At 30.2% G+C, this 15,507-nt stretch overlaps 1 protein-coding gene across 1 annotated transcript in view; it reads right to left on the bottom strand.

The window, feature by feature from the left end:
• Window positions 1-15,507, bottom strand: part of LOC148282092 (frequenin-2) — a 374,474-nt gene that overhangs the window by 240,729 nt on the left and 118,238 nt on the right. The window lies entirely within an intron of this gene.

Genomic DNA, 15,507 nt, shown 5'->3' on the forward strand with positions numbered 1-15,507 from the left:
ACATTTCTCCACAAAACCCATGTTGATTTTGAAAATACAATTAATTATTCTAAATCTATTTGATATATTTTTATCAGAATTCGTAGTATGTGATATTACCCTATTCAACAATTTTTCGGCACAAGTAAAATAGTTTAATTTATTGAGTTTTCTTTTTTATAATCTGGGCTATTATGTAAAATATTTTTTTTTATATTAGAGAGTAAAATAAGTTACATTTCCGTTGATGAAATGTGTAAAGGAAATGTCTGTGTACTTCTTCCCAAGTTGATTTTTTGAAGTAAAATTAATGAAACATATATTGGTGAAACAATTAAACCAGCAAATAACATGTCATAAGCCCTGTTCATTCCTACACTTCCACATTCTCTTCTTATAAAAGTTCTCCATATCTTTCAACATGAAAATGTATATAAATTCCAAATATCGCTAATTCAATTTCCGAAGGTAAACTTTTAAGATAGTCTGGCTGATTTAGGTTCTATTGAAAATATCAAAAGTCTTCACAACGGTTTAGTTATTTTTCTCCATCTTCGTCCTTGTTTGTGTGGCTGTTTCCTCTTGGGACGCCGACTGCCAGCTATCGCGCCACCTCGCCTGGGAGTCTTCTTCCTCCGGGGTTTCCTCGAAGCGCGATATGTGGAAGTCTGTCCTCCGCCATTCTGTTGAAATGTTCATCCCAGTACCGCCTTCATTGTCTTCCCAATCTTACAATATCTTCCGTACCGCACGTGCTCCGAATATCAGCGTTTCTCATGCGGTCTCGCAGCGTGTTTCCTGTTATGGATCGGAGAGTTCGCATCTCGGAACTTTTCAGCCGAGATTTTGTCCCGGAAGTGTCTGCCCTTGCCTCTTTTCCGTAGATGGCTATCGGTCTAACACATGTTTTGTATAGTCTCGTTTGACTAAAATAAAAAAGTAAAATCCCGGTGAGATGGAAACTGGTTGGGGATAATAAAACCATAGACTAGCAAATGAAAGAATAGGGAAATATCACTTTTAAAAAAATAAGTTTTCAATGTAAAAAAAGACTATGAAATACTGTCCAGTGAAAAAAAATTTACTAATTATTAGTAGCATGTCAAATATTTTTTAGTTGAAATTTTTAACTACCGCAAACACGGTCATTCCATTGGCTACGCCTCTAATACGTTATGGTTCATATTTATTTGTTACTGGCTATTAAAATTTGTTTAAAACATTATCACTAATCTTGACGTCACAACAATCAAGGCCAAACACGTCGCGTTTTTCTGGCAACGTATTTTCGTTAAATTTCTTATTTACATTTTTATTAGAAAAAATATTTCATAACCCTTACAGATTATTATATTCATTTAACAAAAGTAATATTTAATTTTTTATTCACACTCCGTTGTTGACAATGATATTTTTACATCTTTTGAAAAGTTTACCTAAGTCTTTTGTTTAGTTTTGTATGGTAATTTATTGTATAATTTCAGTCTCTGGTGTATTAGTCTCGACTGTCCTTGTCTCGTTTTAGAAGGATGTATATGATATTTTTCTGATATTCTCGTATTGTGTTCATGTTTACTACAATTTTTTTCAAGTTTTAGTTCTTCGTCAACAATTACATCACTGGATTATTTAAATATAAATTTTAATGATTCTAGTTTAAAGAGTTCAGTAATATTACATTGCTAAATTTGTACTGTTTTTACTCAGTTTATATTAGTTTATATTCAGTTTATACTCAGACTGGGTCTGACGATGTCGGTTACGACGAAACTTACGGTCACTGGTAAAAAAAATATTCAAAAAATATAAATAAAAGTGGAATAAAACTACAAACGTATTTTTATTATTATTATTAAAATGCAGTTCCACCAAGAAATGTCAGTTGAAAAACTCAATAGCTTAGTTTGTTTAAAGAGTTATTTAGTAGACAGAGAAGGTCATATACTAACATTAAAATGTTATTTTTATGTATGAAAACATTTCTCTACAATGTCCATATTGATTTTAAAAATACAATGAATTATTCTAAATTAATTTAATATATTTTGATCGGTATTCGTAGTATGTAATGTTTCCCTATTGAAGCATTTCGGAGTCGACATCAGTAGTATAGGTGATTTGTATAATGAAACTCTGAAGCTAATAAACAAGGCTGCTTTAATATCAGGGTGCCTCAAAAATACCGCGTGGAGTACCTAATAAGCATATAACGGTTTGGTCATGGATATTATAATCGTTGGATATGGAAACAGCATTCCGTATAACTTAAACCTCTACATATTTTGGTTGCAGTGCGCATTAATTGATAGATAATTCCCATGTTGATAAACTAGGGAGAAAATCCAGTACTTGTCTATAAACATTTGAATATTTAATAAGAATATAGTTTTTTTAACACTTTCCTTATCATAATTTTCTTATCCGCATCGAAAACTTAAAACTGCATTGAGTTGCTACACCACACGTAATATTTATCGATCATTTTTGCCTGAAGGTAAGGTGAATATTTTTGTTCGAAAATACGGTTTTTAATAAATACTTTAGTCAACCTCGTCAGGTTTCGAACTAGAAACCACGCTACTGACTTGAATTATAAATAATGTAAATGTACGCATTATATATTTACAAGAATGGCGTTCCTTCGGTAAAGACCCTCAACCCTTTCAGTACCAGATCAAAAAAAAAAATTTGTTGCATTTATAAATTTATAATAGAATTATTTTATCAAGAAATTTCATTTTTTTTTTTTTTAAAGCATGCATAAAAAATAAACATGTACTTCAGGAATGACATTAGGACTCAGGGGGGGGTGAAATAAAGATACAGAGTACAAAAGGTTTATACTACTGTTTTATATTTCTTTATTAAAAAAATGGTAAAAAACATAAAACAAATAAAAAAATAAGATTTTTAAAAAATTAAACATAAATGTGAATACAAAAATAAAAAAACCTTATTATTGTGAACTTTTTTGAATGATAAACTTATTGAGAAAACAATATTTATATAACACAAACGCCAGAACAAGCGTGGGCTACAAACATAAAAATTGTATTGTTTTGTAAAGACCATATAATTTTTTCACTAGATGCATGCAAAAAATTAGGCAGATTGGTTAAGAAAATAACGAGATATGATTATTTTTCTTCGTATACCTGAGGAATGATGCTGGCAGTGAAAGGGTTAAGATATAAATCCACGAAAGAAAAAATAAAAATGTCTTTTATGCAAAATGTATGATAAAATAAGCTGAAAATAAATGAAGAAGAAAATAGTAAGGCAAAGGCGCAGAATCTAGCATTCGCTAAATCGTCAAATCACTCATCCATCAAATCTTTTCGAGATGTATTTTTTACATGTAAAATGTAAAGGAATGATAGAAGTATTAGTCGCTCTATTGAATTTTACATTTGTTTTTATACGCAGGTGTACGATTGTATAAACTATTGTGAAAATAAGTGCGTACTAAATATACAAATTTAGTTTACCCATACCTAAGTGCGCACAGGTGGCGTCAGATGCGTTAATTCAGCAAGTTTGAATGGCTCGGGGTCCCGCAATGAAAATTTGGCATGACAAGATTAGTCAAAATCTCTAATTTGGTTGTATTAAGAGCGAATCCAGGTGTTTGACTAATAATATATATAATGATGGCTTATAAGAAAGGTTGAAATTAGCACGGAAATATGTTCTTACATCTTGTTCCATTAGAGAGGTAGAAACGTTAAAAATGTAAAAGTTATAATTGTAAAAATTAGTACATCAATTCATCATAAATGATTATAAAAACAATAAAACGCTTTGTACTTACAGCCAATCTGCCAAACAAAATGGATTTTTACCATTGAAAATAGACGCACTGTAGCTGAATTATGCTATTTACATAAATTATTAAATAATAAAGTTGACTCTTTTAACCTACTCTCCAAAATAAATCTCAATGTCCCCTTTGCGTGACAAGAGATAAGTATTTATTCCATCTGCCAGTCTGTAGCACTAACTATGCACAACACTCTTTCCTCTATCGTTCTTGCTCTAACTATAATGTTTTTTTTTCTTTTTTTGAAATATTTTACATACCCCTTAATTTATTTAAAAATAAATTAAGACTTATTATTTCTGGCTGCGATACGATCCCACTTACTATTCAATGATGCACACTACTGAACACCTACTCCTACACCAATACATATAAACACATCCTCTTGTTGGAACACAATTTAATTATATGTATGATTTTTATTTAGAAACTTTGCTGATCTGTCTTTATACTGTATTTAAAAAAAAAGTTTTTATATCATTGTCGACTGTTTGTTTCTTTAATATAAATAAATAAATAAATGTTTTTTGTTGCATTATTTCACCACCAGTAAGTATTTTGAATGTCATAAAATAAGATTATTGTTAATTGGATACTGTACTCGGTGTATTGTTTTTATTTCAAAAGTTTTAATTTATTTGGATAATTCATTATTTTTCTGTCATCTCAGAGCATAAATTTTTACATTTTATTAATTTTAAATACCGATTGAATACATAAATAACATATACTTAAATTATAATTCATAATACAAACATTAGAAAACGGACGAAAATTATATGACTGCCTTTAAAAAAAAAAATAACATCAATGTTCGGTTGCTCTCAACTCATAAATTTAATTGATGTGCGAGTGCCCGGTCGAGTCACCCGATGTCATACAGTATTCTAGTGTGGTTAATTATCGAATAATTAATGCGAGAATTCACCAGTAGTAAGGATGCATGTACTTGTCAACCAATATGTTAGCAACATCGATGCTGTGTAAATTTTAAAAATAAATGTACATGTTTTATATTAAATAGAAATTAATATTTTGTTTATGTTGTATTATAATGTTATGTACCTAGCTGCTTTAAACTGTGTTTTTTTATGTAACATATATTATGTTTGTATTTTATTTGTTTTTCTGAATTTTTATTTTTTTTGTCTAAAAAAATAACTATCTTTAACAGCTTCTTTGTATTTTTCTTTACCAACCATATTTCTAAACACTGTCTTATCTTTTATTTCTTTAAACTGTATTTTTCGAATTTTATATTGTTCATTTAGTACTTGGGTTTATATTACTTTTATCTGTGGAAAAACCTTATGATCGTGACAAATTTATAAAATACAAAAAAATCTCGGTTTTCGAAAACTGCCATAAGAACCGGAAGAAATCCAAAGTTTGAAGAGTCTGCCGTTTGGCTCTATAGGACCGTGTTCGAATATCAAAATACATAACGGCATCATGGAGACGACAGGAGTGCATGTTGCTGACCGAACAATCAGAATGAAGCTTTGCAAAAATAGTTTGCGTGCGAGAATTCCTTGAAATTGCATATTATATTCAAAATTAGAGACAAATAGTCTGGATTAGGCTTGAGAAGGTAGAAATTGAACGCGGGACGACTGGGCCAAAGTAATTTGCGCATCAAATAAAAAACTATTGACCGCAAGAAAACACACGGCACTGTCTAAGTTTTATGATCATTTTTTTCTTAAAGGCCTCTCATTTAAAAAAAAAAGATGTTCAAAGTATAAAATAATGCTAATTTGTCTCTCCTGAAAAGTCAGGTTTTTGGACATACTGTAGTTTAGAGATACCTCTCGCATACAGAATATTAGAAAAGCAAATGTATGGATTTACCATACCAGAAATGGCGTTTTTGACCATGATTGCGATTTAATCACAGTTTTACCTAAAGTTTCTAAAAATGATGTCACTATTGTATGTAAGGGAAAAAATAGTATTTTCTGAAACGAAAATTATGCCCTTTAGCATGTTTTCCTATATATACTACGAGATCACTAGCACTATCCTCAATGTAATTTTTCTACTCAATGCACAGCAATATCAAGTCGCTTTCATTAGAGTCGCCATTCATCGGAATCAAATTCAATTGGACCTGTGAAATCAATGAATATTGGTACTTAACCCTCGCAACACGTAGCTTTCAATTTGTTTAATAAGTTTCCTGTACTAGCTTCCAAATACAATAACATAAACAATGAATTAAAAAATATTTTAACGAGAAATACTTAAAATAAGATTTAAGTTGATGTAGAGAATACGAATATATGGTAGGCATGTTTAAATACGTTTTAAGTGGCGAATTTTAAATTGTTTGTTTAAAATATTATCATATAAAATCTGTAATATATAAATAAATGTTGAAATATGCCATCCACTAAATGACTTTTTTGCTTAAAACCCATTGGAAAAAAATTAGTTATGAGACTTTTATTCAGAGTTTGATGCTCATTCTAATGCACCGATGAGATTAGGATAAAATACACAAAGTTGTCAGTGTCAAAAATTTAAATGGTACATATTATACTAACGCGTATCGACACCTTTTTAAGCTGTCCACATACTGTAGTACGACAGGAGTGTTTCGGAAATGTAAGGTCTCCTGAAAAATACAGGATCCGTAGGTTTCAGGTGAGTCAGAAAAAAAGAACCTCCTGGTTCTTACGGTTCAATTATGGCTAAATTCGATTGGCAATCTCAAGTGGTTGAACTTGTAAGCTCTTGAAGGATTTTAGTTGCACAGCACTTCTAACATAAGATTTATTTAAAAAATGTATACGGAAAGATAGTATTGCGAGAAGAAGAATTCTGACTTTTTGAAATATATTTAAAAAAAATTATTTATGCTTTATTAAGTTTGTTAGTAACATTTATAGAACTTACGAGTATATAAAACTATTATATATCAAAATTTCTCAAGGACTTTTTTTTCCAAATAACGCAACATACAACTTCAATCCCATGTAAAATGAGTTTTGAGACTCTGTTTTTCTCCTCATTGGTATTCCTATCTTTTTTTATCTCTAGTTTCAAATGCATAACATTATTGGTTAAATTGTATTATTTCTTTTATTTTATCTACCCCCTTAATTATTTTATGTATAAACATTTCTAAATTATATTTTATTTGTTGCTTTGCTGAGCGAGCAAATTTCTTTGTGCATTATTTATACATTCGAGAACATATATTTTTTAGTATATTCCTCATCGCCTTATTTATGAAATATATTATGAAAAATGTATGAAATATTATTATAATATAAAATTTTGTTTACCTTCCTAAATTTTAACTGTCAGCATGCGTCACAATCTAGATAATAAACATATTATATTATGGTGAAAAGTTTACAATACCACCAGGTTTAAAAGTATTAAAGAGTTATCTGTTTCAAAGAAAACATTTTAAATTAGGGGTCATTTTTAAGGAGTTGTAATAACTTCCTTTTAGAAAATGGGAATTAAGTTGTAGTTTACCGGGGTTCGACCTCGGAATTTTGGCCATGAGACCACAACTCGGTTTTATAGATTCTATTTTTTAAATGAAAGTTCTTGATAATGAAATAAATGAAAAAGGTTTGTTTTTGACAACTAATTTTTATTTTTCACCGACCGGTTTCAAAGCAAACAAGCTTCTTTATCAAGGTTTACGTAATTAAAAAATAAACTGAAAAATAAAAATTAGTGGTTAAAAACAAAGTCGTTTTATTTATTTTATTATAATGAATAACCACAAAGTTAGTGCTTCAAATATAAACTTTATGAAAATTCCTGATTTAACAAACTAACAAGCCGTCACGACGTTTCTCCGTAGGGGTAGGTAGAGAGAATAGAATGCCATATCACTCTGTCTTTGCATATATACCTCGCTTCCTCTACATTCATACATCTTCTCATGCACGCACGCCGATTATTCCTACTCTTGATAGTCCATCTTCGAGTATTTGATAGACTTGATCGTGCCATGTCTTTCTTGGTCTTCCTTGTTTTCTACATCCATCAACATTCGCATCGTAGATCCTTTTAGCTGTTATTTCGCTGTCCATTTGCACTACATGTCCAAACCATCGCAGCACCCCTTTCTTGATTTTGTCGATAATGCATGTCTCAGCCTTACACAGTTCACGGATCTCGAGATTTATGCACCTATCGTACATGGTTTTACCACATATTCGCCTGAGGGATCGCATTTCAACCGCACTCAACCTACTTTCATTTTTTTTTCCGATTCCATAATTCGCTCCCGTACATTGGAGTTCGCACAAGAACTCCATTGTGAACTGCTAGTTAATGTCATTGTTATTTATTACCTAATTAATATTTTTCAAATTGTGTTATTATTAATTTATTAAGGAAATCATACAGTTTTTATATAAACACAAGGTACAAAAGAACAATTAAAAAAGTAAGACTAATCACAGATTTCACTCTTATTTATTATGAATGCAGGAGGAGAGCGGAAAAAGTAATTTAATTCTAAAAATTGAAAACACATTAAAGGGAGAAGACATTGTAGAGCTCCAACTTTACTTTCCTCCCTTTCTTTCTGCTTCCATGAACATTTATATTTCTTAGTAAAAATACACAACCAACAATAATTAATTAGATGCAGGCAGTACATGTACAAATATATGAATAAGTATAAATTAAGGGTTGAAATTAAATGTTAAAATCAAAACCAAAAGTAAAAGTTAAAATTAGAATTAAATAGGTTGTGGTCCCGTGGCTAATGTCTCGGACTCACGGACCCAAGGTCCGTGGTTCGAATCCCACTCTACCCCAACTTGATTCTATTTTCTAATAGTGAGTTATTTACAACTCGTTGAAAATGGCCCTCAAAATTAAATATTTGGGTAAATCATAAGAACGCAAATATTTCTTAAAAAAAAAAAAAAAGTTCAAATAAAAATAAAAATTTAAAATTTAAATTAAAAGTTAAAATTAAAAGTTGAAATTAAGAATTATGTACCTCTTAGAATTATAAGAACTATATTACGCCTTTTGAATTATTTAAATCAATTAGCAAACATTACCATAAGTGGGATCACATAATTAACTCTAAGTCTATTAACGTAGGGTTGCAAATATATGGAATTGTATATCATATGTATTCAGATCTGAATTGGACACAAAAGGTTAGACAATAATTATAATTGACAGATGCATATCTAATTAGTTGCAGTACTAATGTATCAATCGGTATGAAGTGTACTATAAATTTAAATGTTTTACTCTATGTATGTAACGTCATCATATCATCATTCCCTTATTCCCACCCGATGGTGCATAGATCACTGTTTTGGTAAACTAGAAGCGGCGAATCTCATTACCCATGATTATTGCACGACGGAATAATGTCAGTTTTACGCATTAGATGCCAATTTAGGGACCATGAAGTTTTGCGGTATTTGACAAAATATTTTATGTTTTCTTTCAGGAATACAAAGAAATTGAACCCAGGACCTCAAGCGCGGTAAGCCAACGCGCCACCCACTAAACTACGAGGTGGATTTATTTACTTTTATTAATCCTGAAAAATCGGGGTCAGTTCTCAATAAGGTTCTGACGTCACTGCGACCTGTGTAGATCTATACGGGTTCCCGTAAATTAGATCCCTTCCTCCAGCTTAGTTCTTAAGAGCCTGGTCGGACTTATTGAACTTGATTTCCTTTTTAAGATTTTAACCAGAAAGTGGTAATCGAGTTGAAAGCAGTCGTACAATGTTCTGGTTCTATTCCACATACCAAACTGTATTTTCGTCCGTTTTGACACGGGACGTAAGTAAATTGCCTAATTAGGGAAAAAAGCTACCTTTTTCTTGGGGATTTCTTGAAGTTATTCTACACGTATTTGTCCTACGGGAAACGTTATTTCGTAGATACTCTAGTTGACGCATCTCATTTCTGAAGAAGTATGAGATCACCTTTGAAATGACATAATTCTAAACCGGCCGCATAGCTGTAAGAATTTTCCTTCAAGAGTAAAAAGAAAGAAATGAAGACTGTTTCCCGCGTGACGATAATCCTTATGATTTCAATGATTTTTTTGGATTACATAAATTTAAAGCAGCACACATCTTTAAATTATGAAAAATTATCTTAATATACGTATGAGAAATAATTGTTTGAATGGCTCGACGTCAATAAAACGTAGTTATGAAAAAAGTAGCTAATCTACAATTTGAAAAAAATAATTATTGGTGTCATCAAGTTCAGGAAGGTAAATTTTATGTTCTGTTTAAAACTGCCAGGCCACTTTATACAAAAAAGTGTAATAATCACCTTCTGAAAATTCCATGATGTCAAAGTGTCATGAAAATGAATGTCCTCTCACACATTCAGAGTTTGTATGAGGTTTCATTCAATATTAGATGTGGCTGTTTGCAAAATTCATATATTAGATTGTGTAGTCAGCCAGACTTAAAAAAAATCGCCGTAATTACTTTAAAAGAAATTTAATTGTTTTTAAAGTAACTATAAAAAATGAATTGGGTGGTGCTTTACAATTGAGTACTCTAATATAAACATAAAATAATACGATCACTACATACAGAGTTTTACAAGGGCTGGCTGTTGCACATCTTAGGTTGTGTAGTCAGCCAGTTTCAGTTATACAACAATTAAAAACAAAACTTAAACTTCGATGTATAAAAACAAATATAAAAATAACAAGAAAAATATGAATGTCAGTAAACAAAAGATATAAAAATGTCGGTATATTATGAGTTAACAGCAGATCATTGGTATAATAAGTTTTTGAAAATTAATCGTTAATCGTTACTATAGATTCTATAGTATAGAATATCATAAAAATATTAATAAAGAGATGATTTTAATTCACAGGCTCAAGTAAAAATGTCGATATGAAAGGATCATTCATTTTCTAGTCTGTATACTCGTATACGCGGTATAGGTGAGTGACAAAGATAGTTGGTTTGAGAAAGGTGACAATAATATAGAGTATTTTGTCTAGTTCTACGTGTTGGTATGTTAATATTCATTGAATCCGGGAGTTCTAATTTATATTATTTTATTCATTTCTAATACAAACAGATGTACAGGTTAAATGAATATTAAAAAAAAAAACTGTATAAAATGTATACATAGTAGGGCCTGCCATCCAATTATACGTATTTACTAAATAATACTGTAATAAAGCGACGACGGCTTGAAGTTTAAACTATATAAATAGTAAATATACTATTTATTAAAATAAGATAAATATGGACAAAACAAGGAGATAGTGGAAAGGAAAAGAAGGAAATTGATAAGGAGCGGTAAAGGATGATTGAAGGAAAGTGAGAGTTCTAATAGTTCTCTATCAGTCTGTTATTGTCCTGCAATCCTCCACCGTAGGTTAATTCAAAGAATTTAACAAAAACGTATAGTTTATATGTACTATAGGAAATAAATAATTTGAAATTAATGAATCTCAAAAATTTTCGTTGAACTCTTTCAACATTATTTATGTGAATTTTGTAAAAAGGTTACCATATAGCAGAGCTGTACTCAATGATAAAAACAAAAGTTTTATTATTTAAATTGATTTAAAATCTTTTATAGTTTTAAGAATGCAACCTAAAGTTTTTATACTTTTAGAAGTAATGCGGTTGATGTGGCCTTTGATGTCGATTTTTTCTTCAAATATGACAATAAGATCTCAAATCTCTGTGACTTTTACCAGTTGAATGTTGTTTATTGAATACGGAAATAAAATTGGAGATTTATTTTCACAAAAAGATAATAATTTACATTTATCATCATTAGAAAACAAAAACAATTTATTAGAGATACACCAGTTATTTAATCTATTTGAATTTGATTGAAATGTCATTTTCATCTGTTCTTTCCTTGAAGATCTCAATGTTGTCAGTAAAAAGTAAAAATTTGACATAAATAAAACATTCAACAATATCATTAATATAAACTATGATAATACTGGCCTTAAATAGCTTCCCTGTGGCAGACCACTAGCAGCGGGGATGGCACGAGATGCATATGATTTTATTTTGATGAATAATTATCTGTTTGTCAAATAACTTGCAAACCATTTATGCAATGAGTCGTTTATACCTAGAGAGTGAAGTTTTTTAAATACAATTTTATGTGAGATCTTATCGAAAGCTTTTGTGAAATCCGTACCTATAAATGCTTGCTTACCTATCAACTTGGTGTTTTTTTTAGAAACTTTTAATAATATGATTTTGACAGAGTAGCAAGTGAGTTGCGGTTTTCTACCCTTAACAAACCAACGTTGCAATATAATAATGCCAGTGCAAATATTTGTTATTATATTAAGTGTAAATGAATATACCAGTTTCAATTTAATATAAAAACTCTAAAGTGACCGGTAGTGATAGTATTTATTAATAAAATTATTAATTTCGCAAATGAATGGACTAGTCTTTGTGTGTTAGAAAACAGTTAAGGGCAAGTCAAAGCAAGGGTGTAGTTACGTTGTTGGTGTAGTTAAACAAAGATCTAGGGCAGAGTTGTGTCGCTTGAGTGTCAGTTAGTGTAGAGAGTAAGTTACTTCTCGGTGTTAACTGTTCAAGACACAATTACTTGCTGGTCGTAAATAAACTTTGACAATGGATAAACATAAAATTGTTTGCATAGCGTTGCATGTGAGACGCGATTTACATTTGTCCATTAATTTATATTTGTGCATTTATTTTATGTTTTAAAAAATATGATTTTTTCCCCGTTTCTAAAATAGGGATTTGTTTATAGTGAACCCTTGCATCTCCATGCATTGCAGTCCCTAGCGGCTATTTTTAATATTATCTTCTTCAATCAATTGAAAAAACTCTTCGCGGGTCATCTTCAATAGATTAAACCATTTATCATTTATCATTTACTTTACCAAAATTATACTGGAGATTTTCAATTTGCAAAATGTAGTCGTTTGAAATGACACGTGCCTACATATGGGTTTTTAGTATCAATTTTCTCCAATTCTATTTGAACGTTAATTGCAAAAACCAAAGTTCAAAAAACTTTATATGAAATTGGCAGATTTATTTTCAATTTCCTTACGAAAATTCTATCATCGGCTTGTCGGAAGTGTATTGACATTCGGATTGGAATGAAATATTCTCAAATCGAGTGGGAATATAACCGGACGTGCTGTTATCTATTGAATATTTTGAGATCCTGTGGATCCACTGTCATAAAGCTGACGAAAAGCTTGTCTCAAAGGATTTAAATGGGATAAAAAGTATATGTAAAACAGTTTGAATGTCACACATTCAGAGTTCATATTTATAAGAGGTTGAAGATGATGCTCCATGCATGCGCATTCTGGATCTTTTTTAATGTAAAAAGTAACCATAAACTCGGGAAGTCTTTTTCGTTGTTGTTTTGTTCAGAATACACACAGTACGAGTGTATTAAATTTTTTAGCTAAGAAATAAGGTTAGATCATTTAAAATTTCTTCGAAGTTTTATGATTATTCAATTATATTTTTGAAAGATATGTTGGTATTTTAAGAACACTTTCATGATTGAAATTAGTTAAAAAAAACAATGTGAGAACACCGAAGGCTTTTATAATAAATTAACTGTTAAATACTTCGCTTCGTGGTGTTTTGGAAAGCGTAGTCGGCTACCGTGTATGAGATTCTAATGGTTAATATCCAACAAGGTGAACATGAGAACCCAGGTTTGATATTCGTTAAGGTCGATACAAAATAATAATACGAACATATGTTTTCCAATGGAAGAATTCCATTGTAAGATGACTCAAAATCATGTAATATGTATTTTTTTGTAGCCATCTTGAAATACACTAGTATTTTTATTTATTTATATGTATGTATATATATATATATATATATATTTATTTAAAAATCATAGAATTTTCCAGAATTTTGTCTACAATTAAAAAAAACCCGTATAAACAAATATTCAATATGTCTATTGACACTAAAATTAGGCTTGCAAACTTAAATTCTGGTTTTTCACATCCCATCAGAGCACATTTTTTTTTTTTTTTTTTAAATGCATTCCATGTTTTGCCATTTTTTAACATAATTGGTCTTGACCATTGTTTAGTATATAACAGCATTTATCGATATTATTCCTGGTCAATTACGTTTCTTTCTAATCCTTCCCTTGACCCATCCTTATGGTACCTACCTTTTATCAAGATAGAAGATATTCAAAGAAAGGTAATCGGCCAGGAATAATATCGATGAATGCTGTTATATGTTAAACATAATCCGGCTCAAAGGACCAAATGTTAACAAAAAGCGGACTGTACCGAAAAAACGTCAAGTATTTGAAGAAATGAAAAGAACACGGAATATGCACCCGCTTTTGATACGATGTGAATATTCTTCAACTTTGGGCACTAGATGATGAAATGCACTTTGATTATGTAACGACTTTTACAACGACGCGCGACAATTCCAATAATTTTTATGCAATGTAATGTAATGTCAAAATATTGTATTGTTTTGTTACAAATGCAAATCTTCTAATTTCAAATATCTTTTATCTTCATGTAATGTTGGTACCATAACGATGGGTCAAGAGAAGGACTGGAAAGAAAGGTAATTGGTCAGGAATAATAAAAATAAATGCTGTTGTATACTAAACAACTATCATATTTAAAAATATCAAAATAAGATACAATTCGCATGACAATTTAGTGCTGCTTAGCAATAAGTTGCTGATAAACAAAAAGTTCTAATGAATTAACAGAAATTTAACGGGATTATTAAGTTATAACACATCTACCTATTAATCAAACATTAGAATTAAAGAAAACATACATATTTATATTTTTCAGTTGCATTATGTAAATCTAATATTGAGATTTGTTTATAATACATACTGAAAAATTCATTGCGAAGGGGGTTTTTTTTTTACAAAGAACAGTTATTTTTACGTTATATAGTAAATAGACATAGCATACTTACTTACACAAATAATAATTCAAAGACTTGTTGCCAAAATACACATTCTTATTACAAATAACAGTAACTGGGTGGTAAAAGTTTTCTATTCATTAATATATATTTTTATTTGACTGTTATAATTGTGAAAATAATTTAATGCGTCCAGTATGCATTATGTAAGGTCTAAGGCACATAAATGTACGATCGCTGGAATTATGAATTTTGTCGTCATAAAATACAAATAATTAAGTTGAATTAATAAATACCATAGAAAGAAGTGTTATTTAGTACAACGAAATTTTAAAAAGAAAGAATAAAAGAGAGTACAGAAGAGTGACAGAAGTTAATATACCTTTTACGCTACAGAAAACTTACGGTTTGTTTTATATAAGATCTGTTAGAGTAAATTCTATTTTTAAAATGTCAACCTAAGCCTCAATAAAAGTGTCTAGGAAATTTCAAAAAAAGTATAGCTGAAGAAGTAGGTAATGATGGAAACAATGTGGAAATTTTGTTAAAAAAAAATACGTCAATGAACCTATATGTTGTAGGCACGTTGAAATAGGAAAATATAAAAAAAACAATAATGCTGTTTTCGAAACAATAAAATATTTGTTTGGAATGTCCATTTAAATAACAATTCAGAGATAACCCTCCGGTGTCCTGTGGGACGACAAAGAAGATATATTCAAATTCTTATTCAATGGGCAGTGACACACGATTCAGGTACTGAGGGAAAATAAAATAGCCTTAAACGAAAATTTGTTTTCCCAACCAGTAGCACTTTATTTGG

This window comes from Micrasema longulum, unplaced genomic scaffold (genome assembly GCF_059751315.1).
Source record: "Micrasema longulum isolate JH-2025_06_02 unplaced genomic scaffold, ASM5975131v1 h1tg000377l, whole genome shotgun sequence".
NCBI lineage: Eukaryota > Metazoa > Arthropoda > Insecta > Trichoptera > Brachycentridae > Micrasema > Micrasema longulum.